Source organism: Acomys russatus, chromosome 10 (genome assembly GCF_903995435.1).
Source record: "Acomys russatus chromosome 10, mAcoRus1.1, whole genome shotgun sequence".
NCBI classification, from domain to species: domain Eukaryota; kingdom Metazoa; phylum Chordata; class Mammalia; order Rodentia; family Muridae; genus Acomys; species Acomys russatus.
The window spans coordinates 36,039,375-36,052,497 of NC_067146.1; the positions used below are offsets into that span (position 1 = coordinate 36,039,375).

The 13,123-nt window shown below is 44.1% G+C and overlaps 1 pseudogene; it reads left to right on the forward strand.

Annotated features, from left to right (window-relative positions):
- Positions 1-12,891, forward strand: part of LOC127194126 (general transcription factor 3C polypeptide 3-like) — a 58,301-nt pseudogene extending 45,410 nt beyond the window's left edge.
- The last annotated feature ends 232 nt before the right edge of the window (positions 12,892-13,123 follow it).

Consider the following 13,123-nt stretch of genomic DNA (forward strand, 5'->3'; position numbering starts at 1 on the left):
CTTTGTTGCCATGTTAAGCCTCTTTTAACCTATAGGGTTAATTATTGACGATGAAGCACAGTTGAGGGGGGAAAAAAACAATGAGCTTCTTTCTGAAGGGAAAACCACCTGGATTGAATATCAGCTTCACCAGAGGCTTGTAAGTGTCTAACGCTTTAAAATAACAAGAGTTCTGTATCATAACCTTCCTAAGATGTATTATATGCCTCCTTGCCATAATTGAACATGCTTTAGTGCCTTTTAATGAATTGCAAACACACTTTATAAGTGAGTATGGTTCTATAGTATAGCCAAGTAGATTACACAGAGACTTGTTGAGATCTGCTGGATCATTTGCCTTTAGAAAGCCATCAGCATTCCATGCGCATTCTCTCATAGGATTTTTATGATGTTATATATTTCCTTTTCACTTAACTGTGCCTACCACCGTTAATTTTTCCTTCTTTTAACTTGCTGTTAAATTTCTTTGGGTGCCAGAAGTCCGGGTCATTGATCTTACTAAAAGCATATGCGCAAACAACAGGGGGTGAGAGACCTTGGAGCGCTCAGCTCCTTGGAGTTCAGAAAATCCCACAGAAGAGGAAGCAAAAAGCGTGTGCAGCCAGAGGGCAGAGAAGACACCAAGAAAACAAGGCCTTCAAAACCAACATAAGCTAAGCCCGAGTGAACTCACAGAGACTGAGCAGCATGCACAGAGTCTGCATGGGCCTGCACCAGGTCATTCATGTATGTATGTATGTATGTATGTATGTATGTATGTATGTATGTATGTGTATGTATGTATATTCCAATTTAGTGTTTTCATGGGATTCCTGGGTGTATAAAGGAGTGGGACTCTGATTCTTGTGCCTTCTCTTGGGCTGTTTTGCACCCATTTGTTTTGTCCAAATTCCGATGTCTTAGTTGTTTTATTTTATTATGTTTTATTTTATCATATGGTATCATATGATTATCTCTTAGCCTCCTGTTTGGCTTCTAAGGAGGGACAGAAAGGGGGTGCCTCTGGATGAGAGGAGAGGTGAGGAGGAACTGGGAGATGTAGGAAAGGAAACCATAATCAGGATAGAGCAGATGAAGAAAAAAGTCTATCATCAATTATAAAAAAGAAAGAAAGAAAGAAAGAAACAAAGAAACAAAGAAACAAAGAAAGAAAAGGGTGTCTGTTTCTGCAACTTGTGTGTAGGTCTTTAGTATATGTGCGGTCTATGCCACAGCGTCTGCATATAGATTTGGAGGATGGGACTGTGTGACATGAATGTGGTAGAAGGAAAAGGACTAACAATAGTTTGAGAGGGCATAATGGGGGGTGGTTTGGAGGCAAACATGAACAACGTACAGCAATATATTAAGGATAAAAATGAAAACGATAGCTAGGCATGGTGACCCCTGTAATCCTAGCATGAGGAAGGTGGAGGGAGGAAGGGCAGAAGTGCATGGCCATCGTCTACTACATACTGACTTGGGGCCAGCCTGAGCTACATGAGACTTTGTCAGAGGGAGGGTTGGTGGGAAAGGGAAGAAGAGAATGAAAGTAATCATTTGGTATGCTAGTAAAAATATATTAACAAAACCAATCAATCCGTGTGTTGTTCCATAAGCCAGGTTGCCAGTGATATGACTTCTACTTAAGAAAAGCTCAGCTGTGGTTATATAGTGACAATCCTGATGCCCACATTGGCATGGCCTTGTCAAGTCTGTGCATTGAAATCCCTAGAGTAGAGCACCAACAGCACAAATCTAGGAAACTTTTCCAAGCCTAGGCATTGCCACACCCTTTAACCCGTAGACCTAAAAAATGAAACCAAATTCAGAGAAGGCATATACAACTTCAGCTGTGAACCTTACAGCTCTCCCCTTAACCCCTTATAAACAAAGGAAAGACACTAATAGAAGGTTTTCATTTCCCTTAATCTAAGAGATTAAAGGTAAAACAGAAATAGGAGAGCAAGACAGGGCCATACCATTACCCTCCTGAGCATCCTAATTCTTTGAAGTTCCGTACAGTTTCCATCCTTTATGAAAAATGAATGTTCATTTAAATCTCCAAAAGTGAATACAGTCTAGAATTAGGGCATGTGTCCATTCCATTCTTTCTGGGACAGTCTCAATTTGCACCTGCTGTCATGACATATAACAGTGTCTTCAGCACTTAAAAATGCCTGAAATCAAAGTACAATGTGGCTTTCATGTACACAGCACTTTCCAAATTAAATTGACTACCATCCCCATTTTTTTTTTTTTTTTACACAAAATGTACAGAAGTACTGCAAAACACAGCTTGGAAACCTCATCTTCATCCCAGTGTTACCAGACATCAGTGTCTCCCCAGCTCTCAAATCCCACCCCAAAGTGTCTACCCGATGATGAAGAGCTTCATTACCACTGTTGTCGTTTCTCCTTTAAAACAAGAAGTTCATTCTACCAGCACTGAGGATCTCAGGACCTGCTCCCCATCCTTCCCTTATGACATAATGCCTGCACTGTCGATTGTAAATAGTCCACGCCTGCACTCGCCCATTGAGCTAAAGTGCAGTAGCGTGTTGCCCTTTTATTTCCCACACAGTGCCAAGCTCAGCAAATCTCTACATGCCTACGCTGAGTTAGACTTGAAGCTGTCCTTTGAGTTTACAAAGGTAGATCCTCAAAGCAGGTCCCAGCAATCCCCCTCCCTGCCCTCTTACACTTTCTTGGAGACCTCACTCTGACATTTGTCCTTTATCTAACTCCCACCAGCACCTAAGCGTAGTCAAGATCCTTTTCATCTTAAATACCCCTTCCCCTCATCAACTGTAGGCAAAGGTTATTATGTAGTTTAAATTCTGATTTCTGTCGCAGTGTTGTGTAAACACTGCTCCCCAATTGTTCCCTAGTATGCCAATAAAACAACTTAGAGCTAATCGCTGAGCAGGGGAGAGAATAGGGCTGGATTTCCTGCCAGCCAGGGGAGGAGGAGTTAGGGATGGATCGAGAGGATTGAGCCATGGGTAGAGGAGGAAGTATGGGATGTTTGCTTGGAATAAGACTAAATAGCATAGAGGGTTAAGAATAGACTTAAACTGCTCAGATTGTGTTGTGAAGCCATGTATTATAAAAGTCTTCATTATTTGTGTGGTAGCCGAGTTAAAAAAAAATAAGCTAAGAGAAACAACCACTGTATTATAAAAATAATATGGTCAGCTATGTCCCCTCTAAGTCTCCATTTGGAGTCCACAGATGCCACACTACATAGTCATCTTCCTGTCACTTGCCACTCTACTCCAATGTGATCGCTGTCCCCACCCCTCCACCCTAATGTTCCTGAGGACCACTGACCCAACTGGTATTCCTCCTTTGGGTTTGGAAGGAATTTATATTCTTGATAAGTGCCCACGCTTCGTAAACTATAAAGTTGGCCCAGTGGGTCAAGCGCTCACCATGCAATTGGGACCAGAGGAACTTAGACTCCTGAAACCCCTATCAGACAGACACATTAGTACACTTGCGATCCTGGCACTCCAGAGGCAGCGACAGGTAATCCCTGTGAAGAGTTCTCCGCCTCACCTCCAGCCTTTCCAGCTACTCAGACACCCCTCCTCCCGTCAACACCAGTGCTTCTGTAAGGCTGTAAGGAAAGTCGGACTCCCCAGGAACTCTGGTTGAGTAGGCAGAGGGCATTACCTCATGTGAAGTCTCTCTTCAGGTGGCATGTGCCAAGAATGCTTCTTCTTTCTATAACCCACCCTACACTCCACAACATCTCTCTTTACAAAGAGGATGGCGTGTTCTAAACAAACAGGCTGGAAGAGGAGAGCCATTGCAAAAAGTGGAAAATGGCAGTCCGATGTGAAGGGTGCGGTATAGGAAGGGATGTGGCCCCTCCTTTCACCAGTACGCCAGTATCCTTCCTGCTGATGTCCTCGGGAAACAGTCCCTACCCTATGGGAGGTGGTAGTCTTCTCTCTCTGCCTGGGTCTTCTGTTACAGCTGAGAGTCAAACCAGCACAGGGCACTTCTCTGCCTTTTCAAAAGTAACTTGTTCTTTGTTAGCATTTGCTGGCAATACATTCGTTGCCTGATAAACAAACCCTTACAATTCCCAAAGCATAATTCGGGTGTGTGCTGTGGGTTTCCGAGACGGGAGGAAGAAGCCCCTGGAGTTTCAAACTTGTGAGCTTTTATGTGGCTTGGTAGCACTTGGCAGCTCCTTGTAAAATTCTCGCTCAAAGGATTAGATGTTCAAAATCCCACCTGGGCCGTTTTTACTGATGTGAATTCGGTAGGCTTGGGGGAGGATAAGTCAGCCATGAGGTTTTCAGTATGTCAAGTTATTAAGGTCTGAATGTGGGCTGTGGTAGTGGAAAGGGAAAGATTCCAAAACCATTACAGCCATGAGAAAGGGGACACTGGCATCTAAGGCAGTCATCACTTCATCTTTGCCTTGGCTTCCTTGGTTTGCCTGATGGCCCCGGAGAAAGTGTGCCATCAGAATATAGAACCAGAAAGTCTCCTTCTCACTCTGGGTTTTTCCTCCCTTCTTAAAAATCCTTCACAATGAGCTTTTCACTCCCGAAAAGATGCAAAGCAATCCCTTCAAACTGTGCTTAAATTGTGCTTCTCCAAAGACACTCCCTCATGCACGTGACGCTGGCCCCGATTTTGTAACTGTGTTTATGACTGATTTATGGAACTTCTACTTGGCAGGCCCTGCTGTTACTGTTAGCTAGTTACTATGGATCTTTCAACATGCCACTCTGGCATGTTGCATTAAAAATAACTTCCCAAGACTTTACAGAATGCATAGAGCAATGGGAGCACAGTGAGTTCCAGCGTCCAGGGTCTGCTCTGTGTTCACTTCTGCCACTTCAGTGAGGAGGAAGAAAATCAAAGGCCTTAGAAAACACCCAGATTCAGTATATGTTTTCAGAGTGTTCTCAGAGCAGAAGTTTCCAGAAAGCAAAAATATTAAAAAATAATAATAATAAAAGAAAAAGGAAAAAAAAAGAAAGAAACCTGAAAGAGTCGAATGACAAAACACAAATTACAAGTGTCTGTAGAGGCACAGATCCAGGCATGTTGGCTGGCTCTTAATTAGCCCCAGGAACTTAGAAAGAGGTACAATGATCACAGCTATGTGGCCTTCAAAACAGAGACGACAGCATCCATCTCAAGGGGTCATTCTGAGAATGAAAGATATAGAAGTCAAAGGTCTTGGTCCAGTATTCCACAGATAGATAGGTCATTGCTCATTCTCACATGGAGAAGTGCTCCACAGATAAGTCATTGCTCATTCTTTACTCTCCATTTACTTGTGCTTTGCTCTTATTAAAAACAGACCTCACTATGTAGCTCAGGCTGATCCCAAACTTGCTGTGTAGCCCAGGCTGGCCCCAGAGTGGAGTTCCTCCTGCTTGAGCTTTATGGGTGTTAAGACTGCAGGCATGTGCCACCATATCTGTTGCTGAGCATGTTTAACAGAACACTCACTTAACAAATATTTGCTGTCTGAGAGGAAAAAAATGCTGTTATGTATGAACACAGCCAATTCTCTCTCTCTCTTTTTTAAGATGGTTTGCCTACATTTAATTCTTCTTTGCTATTCTGTGCAGTGTAGTGACACATAGTACTGCTTACTGAAGTAAAGAGAACATCTGTTACGAGAGGCAAAAGTTAGTTTGTAAACTGGCAGCAAACGAACAAACAAACAAACAAAAAAATTGCAGGCTTCAAGCAAATAGAATCGAGTGCCAAGAAAGCACTGATGTTTCCTGAAAAGAAATGAATATATGGAGCTATAAATAAATATAGTAGCTGTGATACTGTAAAACTGTAAAACTGCCTGCTTCTGTGAATCTAGTTCCCACTAGACACTACAGAAAGAGGGGGCCTTTATCTCTGTCCCACGCCTGGCCTCAACCCACGAGCCAGCCTTGCCTACCACTCAGGAGACTTGCTCTTCAATAGCCAAATGTCACTGTCACCATAATCAAAGTAGTTTCCTTGTGCCACTTGGGCATCACTGGGCCTGGTTGCAGCACAAACACAAAATGTACCACGATGGGCACAACCAGGACAATGAGGACTTTGCCCAGGATTCCACATTCACGCGTGCACTAGCATGGAGAGAACAGTAGCCATGGGCTGACAGACCATTGGCTGATTCCTCTTCCTAGTGGGAAAGCCAAGAGCTATCCTGAGTCTTTAGCAAAGAAAATACAAAGGGCGTGTGTGACTGTGGCTCCCATTTGACCACCCATAGCCAGAGTGAAAATAAATGTGTGAGTGGGTGTGAGTATATCTGTGAGTGAGTGAGTGTGTGTGTGTGTGTGTGTGTGTGTGTGTGTGTGTGTAATACTCTCTCCTTTTATGACAGAGTGTCAGTGCCTTTCACCCACTCCATGCTCATACAAGAAATCCTAATTAAATTCAATGGGAACTAAAGAGAAACAGAGAGTTGGGGGTTTCAGAGATAATAATGGGGAGTGAAGTGATCAGAAATCAATATATATAAGTATGAAATTGTCAAAGAATAAAAAATTCTAAACAGATCATAAATACATTAGGTGGCAAATTCTGAAATTTAAAACCTAAGGCACCAATGATGACTTGATTCAACTAGGATGATTTTTAGTAAAAATTAATAGGAAGGCCAAAATCTGGATTTGAAAAACATCTGTACACAAGCACCAGCATATGGAAGAATAATTTGAAGCCATTTTTTGCTGAGGTTAAAAGACTAATGGTGAAAATGACACGTATTTCTTTTATTTACTAATTTCTCCTCCTCCTCCTCCTCCACCACCACTTCCTCTTCCTCCTCCTCCTCCACCACCAACACCAACACCTCCTCTTCCTCCTCTTCCTCCTCCTCCCATTGTTGTTGATGGTTTTTTGTTTTGTTTTGTTTGTTTTTCCAAGACAAGGTTTCTTTATGTAGCCCTGGCTGTCCTGGAACTCTCTTTATAGACCAGGCTGGCCTCAAACTCAGAGATCCATCTCCCTCTGCCTCCCAAGTGCTGGGATTAAAGGCATGTGCAATCCGTGCCCAGCCTATTTACTTATTACAGACAGAGATTCGTGTGTCCCAAAGCAGGCTTTTCACTTGTTTTGTCACAGCAAATGACCTTGCACTTAGGTTCCCCCTGCCTCTGCCTCCCAAGTGCTGGGATCACAGGCACATGCCATCTAACCCAGTGTGTGTCGTACTGGGGATGCAGCCCAGGATGTTCAACGCGTACTAGGCAAGCACTCTACCAACTGAGCTGTGTTCCCAACTCTGCAGACCGCTTTTGCACACACAGACACACACATACACACAGACGCACACACACACACACACACACAGAGACACACATACACACATACACACAGACGCGCACACACACACAGAGACACTCAGAGACACACATAGACACACACACACACAGACACGTGCATACAGAGACAGAGACACACACACATACACAGACACACACACAGAGACACATAAAGACACACGTACAGGTGGGAGGCGTCACACAGTCACACAGTTATACAGTCACACTCAATTTTCAGTTGAGGAAGCAAATATACTATTACTGGAATTCCTTGGGAAGAGGCTGAGAGGCCACAGATGAGAAGACTGTAGAGAGATTCAGATAATGAGACTGGATGCCTAACTCAATCACACTTGCCGGAAGCAAAGGTCTATATTACGATAGTCTCTTCATCATTTCCCAGATTCTAAACCCGCTTGATGTTTCCAGTTGGATCATTTTTCTAGATTTCGTAGAACATCAGCATTTGTGAACCTTAAGTTTGTTCTCAAATAATACAATTGTTTTAGACTTGATTCACTGACTTAACTCTACGTCAGCCACCCACTTACACCTATTTGTATCTTATATTTGCTTGGGCATATGTATTAAGTAGTCAACATTATAAATTCTACCTGTTGTTTCAACAGCTCTTCTGGTCTGTGCTCATGTCTAATTTTGTGAGGTGCACGTATGTGTGTGCAGGTGCCTGCCCTGTGTACATGCATGGAGGCCAGAGGAGGGTATTAGGGCATCTTGCTCTATTATTTTTCACCTCACTCATTCAAGACAGTGATGCTCCTGTCTCTGGGCCCCCACACCCCACAGCACTAGGGTTAGTGGCTATGCCCAACTTCTTTCTCTGACGCTGGGGTCTTTGATCTCAAAGCTCCTGAAATTCTACATCCTCCTCTGGTTTGACAGTAGGAGACTGGCCAAAGCAATCTTTCTGGCAATGCATTATTACCTCCTCATTTTAACTTCTGTTCCTCTGTTCCCTCCATATAAATCTTGAAGACATTTTTTTTTTTACATATTACACAACTAAACATGTGTAATACTATTTAGTATGAAACTTTCTTTCCCTCTGTGTTTCCTGAAAAGCAGACACTGGGACACGAATTAACCATTGATATTTTTATTTAAAAACAATGAGGTCAGCAAGAAGGAAGGAGAAAGAAAGAGGAACAGTAGAAATGAGATTCTTCCTAGGGTGAGAGATTCCGCACAGGCCAAAGATGACAGAGCACTCAGGAGCTACAGAAGAGACCCTGGACATCAGGGAGAACGTGCCTCAAGGGAATGTGTCTGCTCAGCTCCATCCTCACCCCACTAGCCAGGGCTTGGCTGCAGTTTGCCTCCCCGCCCTGGTAGGCAGCTGCACTGAGTCCTGTTGGCACCCACCTAGGAGGCTGAATTCCACACCACACTGTGCAGTATTCATTCCATCCCAAAGGAGGCAGAAGAAGCTACACATCCATATTTTTTTCCTGATCTCTAAGGAAAATGCACCAGATACGGGACCACTCTGACTCTGTAGCTGAGACAAATGGATCAGCACTTGGTACACAGTGTCTAAGCTGTCTGTGACACATAGGCCTCTCTTCCCCAGCCCTCCTCCTCTTCCTTGTTTTCTTCTTCTTCTTCTTCTTCTTCTTCTTCTTCTTCTTCTTCTTCTTCTTCTTTTCTCTCTCTCTGTCTCTCTCTCTCTGTGTCTCTCTGTCTCTCTGTGTGTGTCTCTCTCTCTGTCTCTCTCTCTCTCTCTTTCTCTCTTCCTCTCTCTCCCTTTCTCCTCCCTCCTTTGGTTAATACAGGATCTTACTCTGTGCTTGGGCTGGTTTTGAACTTCGGGCCTCAACTCACCTTTCCATCTCAGCCTCCAGAGTCACTGGAACCACGCATGCTCCACCATGCTGGCTTCTCTGGCCTATCTACTCCATGTCTTTCTCCCTTTGATGAATCTTCTGCTCTTTGTGAACTTTACGGTCTTTACAGCACCGAAGTCTGTTGTCCACAGGCCTGTGACTGCGCTCTCTCGCCTAGGCCCACAGGAGTACAACTGCCTGCTCGCAGTTAGGTGGGCCTGTGTGACTGGCTCTGGCCAACAGAGAGAGACGAAGTTCTACAGTTGCTCTCAGATTACACATTTAAGAGAGGGAGTGGGTTGCCGCGTGTTTGCCTTGCAACAACGATAGTAGCCAGGCTATAATGGTAGAGGCCCAAAATGAAGGCGAGTTAAGTTCCTGGGAGAGGAGGAAAGAGGAGGTGTTTACATTTCCTCAGACTAAGATTCTGCTGGTAAACAGCAGAGGAGAGACAGGGTATCTGAGGGAGTCTGGAGAATCTTCTCAGAAAGAAGGAAAAGCAAGGGACTCAACAAGAAGAAACCTGAGTCCAGAGTAGCCGGGTACGGTGGAACTTCGGATTTTGAGGACGATTCTCATGGCTGTTTAGAAGAAAGGGGCTGAGACCAGGTGAGTGGACGTGAGTGATAACGAGCCACATGAAGGCTGTTAAGAACACAAAGGGCAAACGCGGCTCTAAGAAATGTCTTGTACCTGCTTCCTCGGGACACTAGACGCCAGGAGATGGCTCTAGGCAGGCAGAAATTCCAGCTCCCCTGTTGCAACATATGGTGTCCTCCCCAGGGTAAGTGCTAAGTTGGTGGTGGCTCTGGCCATAATCAGTAGGGCAGCAGTCAAGAGTAGCACCCCTCCACCTCCCCACCCACACTCCCACTCCCCAGCCCCCCCAACCACCCCCCAGGAACAAGAAGAAAGATATTCACATTTAACACTTAAAATGTGGAACGGGTTTAAGTATCTTGATTAAGGCATGCAGGGGAGGATTGGCTTTGAAAGCTATCATCATATGTTCTACAGGTCAACCACCAGGTGTCTGGCAGATACTGTCTTATTCATATGTTTATAGAATTTTTACAGATGAGACACTGAATCTCAGGGAAGCTCTATAATTTTTCCAGGATCATACAGAAAAAAAAAACGTAGATCTAGAAATGAACTTAAGAATGCCTGATTTCAAGATACCTCATCCTCTACTTACTAGGGTGCAGTGGGGGGCAGCTTTTCTAAATAAATATGCTGTTGCTCATAATACCAAGATTTGAAACCAGCCTAGTATTCATCAATGGAAGGACAGATATTGAAATGAAAACATACTATGTATATACAATGTGATACTCTCTGATTTTTTGTTTTGTTTTGTTTTTGTTTTTGTTTTTCGAGACAGGGTTTCTCTGTGTAGCCTTGGCCATCCTGGACTCGCTTTATAGACCAGGCTGGCCTCAAACTCACAGCGATCCACCTGCCTCTGCTTCCCGAGTGCTGGGATTAAAGGCGTGCGCCACCACGCCCGGCTTCTCTCTGACTTTTAAGTGGAGGAAATTCTGTAAGTTGCAACAACATAGATGAACTGGAGAACAAAATATAAAGTGAAATACATCAGACACAGAAAGACAATGGCCATAGATTTTCACTTATATATGAAATCTTAAAAGGACTGTTTTCTTTAAGAGGTTGGCCACTGGAAGTTTGACCATGCAACAGTAAGTACGTGGGCAATGAAAATTGAACTTGATTTTCACTTTTGTCTTCTTCTTCTTCTTCTTCTTCTTCTTCTTCTTCTTCTTCTTCTTCTTCTTCTTCTTCTTCATCTTCCTCCTCTTTTTCCTCTCCTCTTCCTTCTTCTTCTCTCCCTTCCCCCTCCTTCTCTTTCTTCTTCTTTTTGGAAGGAGGTGACATGGATGGAAGGTAGACCTGGGAGGACTGGGAAGTGAGTGGGATCGGGTACATGATGTGAAATTCCCAAATAATCAATAAAAATTTTAATGTAAAAAAACTATAATGCACAGAAGTAGAGAATCGAATGCTGGTCATCAAAGGGTGAAGAGAGAAGAGTAGATATAAGGAAAAGCACATGGCATTCCAGCCAAGAAAAATATACTTTCAAGACCTACTACTGGTCCATGAGGTGACTCAAGTGAATTATAATGCAACCTCATGTTGCATTTCAAATTGCTAAGGTTTTAAATATTCTCAATACACACACACACACACACACACACACACACACACACACAAAAGAGTATATATGAGTTGATGGGTATGCTAATTAGCTTGTTATGGTAAACACATCAAAACATCATATTATAGACTATAAATTTACAGAACTATTTGTCAATTGAAAACACAAATTTGAGCTGGGCAGTGATGACACACCCCTTTAACCCCAGCACTCAGGAGGCAGAGGCAGAGGCAGGTGGACATCTGTGACAAGGCCAGCCTGGTCTACAGAGTGAGTGCCAGGACAGCCAGGGCTACACAAAGAAATCCTGTATTGAAAGGGGGGAGAGGTGGGGGAGACTACATAAATATGGCTGATCACAAAGCACAGGTCTGTAATCCCAGCACTCAGGATGCAGATACCAGAGCATCAGGAGTTCAAGGTCATCCTCTGCTTCACTGAGGTTTGTGCCAGCCTGGACTATCTAACACCCTGCCTCAACAAACAGCAAAACAACAACATACAAACAAAAACTAAAAAAAAAAAATTAAATTCAAAAATAAATATGCTGAGAGGTTACTTGGCGTGTCACTGGTAAAATACAATTGCGCACCACATGGACAGTCTATTAGAATGACGTTTACCCTGGTGGAGAACTCGCTCTGTAGACCAGGCTGGCCTCGACCTCACAGAGATCTGCCTGCCTCTGCCTCCCAAGTGCTGGGATTAAAGGTGTGCACCTGGCTTGCAAAAGGCTTTTTTTATATGACAAATACAAGGACAAGTTGCCAAGCGTACTAGGAAAGTTCTGGGACAATCAGGCTATGTATTCTAAGCCTCATTCTTCAGCACTTACGCTTACCTTGAAGGAAAATAGCAAGATGAATGAACTGTGGTACCAAATCTGACTCTGAAGTCATGCTCATGCATTCTTATGGCTCTGCCGCCTTAGGCAAGGTAGCCAAGTTACCCAGACCTGTGTCCATGTAGGTGAAGTGAGGATGCTGAGATTGACTTCAGGAGCTATAAGGAGTGTGGCAGAGATGCCTTCAGTGTACTCCCTGACATATGGTGGCTTCAACGCTTCAGTTGCTGCTTAAGGACTAAAGAGCCTGCCTTTACTGCTTTTCTTCATCTCCTCTTCCTTTCAAGGGTGGTGTACTGAGGAAACAAGCCTTGTTTTTCTCCCCTCAGCCTCACCAGCCCCTCCCTCACTGCCAGCCCTTCCCCAGCTAAGACCTTAAGTACGCATTGGGAACCCAAACTCCCCAGGGCGGGAAGCTTGTCCTTATACAGATTTGTCGAGCACAGGGTGCATTTATGGAGCTAAATAAAAAGCAAACACTACACGATTGAGCTTGTTCAATAAAACACCTCGGATATTATCTCTTGCCTATCGTTATTCCCGATCTCCATACAGGAGAAACATGAACGGAAGGCCGCCTTCAAAATAATCCAGCGACATCTTCGGCATGCCTATTTCCGAAAACGGGCCGTCAAGGTAGATGAAGAGCGTCTGAGAGGTGAATCCCAGTTCACGCCGCTGATCGGACTTGAAGGGCCAGCTATGTGCTGCTGCCAACTAGTGCGGCCATAGTCAGTCCGTTGAGCTCTCTCAGGGGTAATTCCTTCAGTGTGTGTAGCTGGTGTGTCACAATTCCCTTATCTGTGCCACGTTATTATGTGGGTGACTGCTGTGTACACTCCATTAAACTCTAGGCTCCTAGAAAGTGTCAGCAGCAGGAGGAGGAAGAGGAGAAGGAGGAGGAGGAGGAGGAGCAAGGATCTTGTTGGATCCAGTGACCAATAAGAATGAATTACTGAGAGAT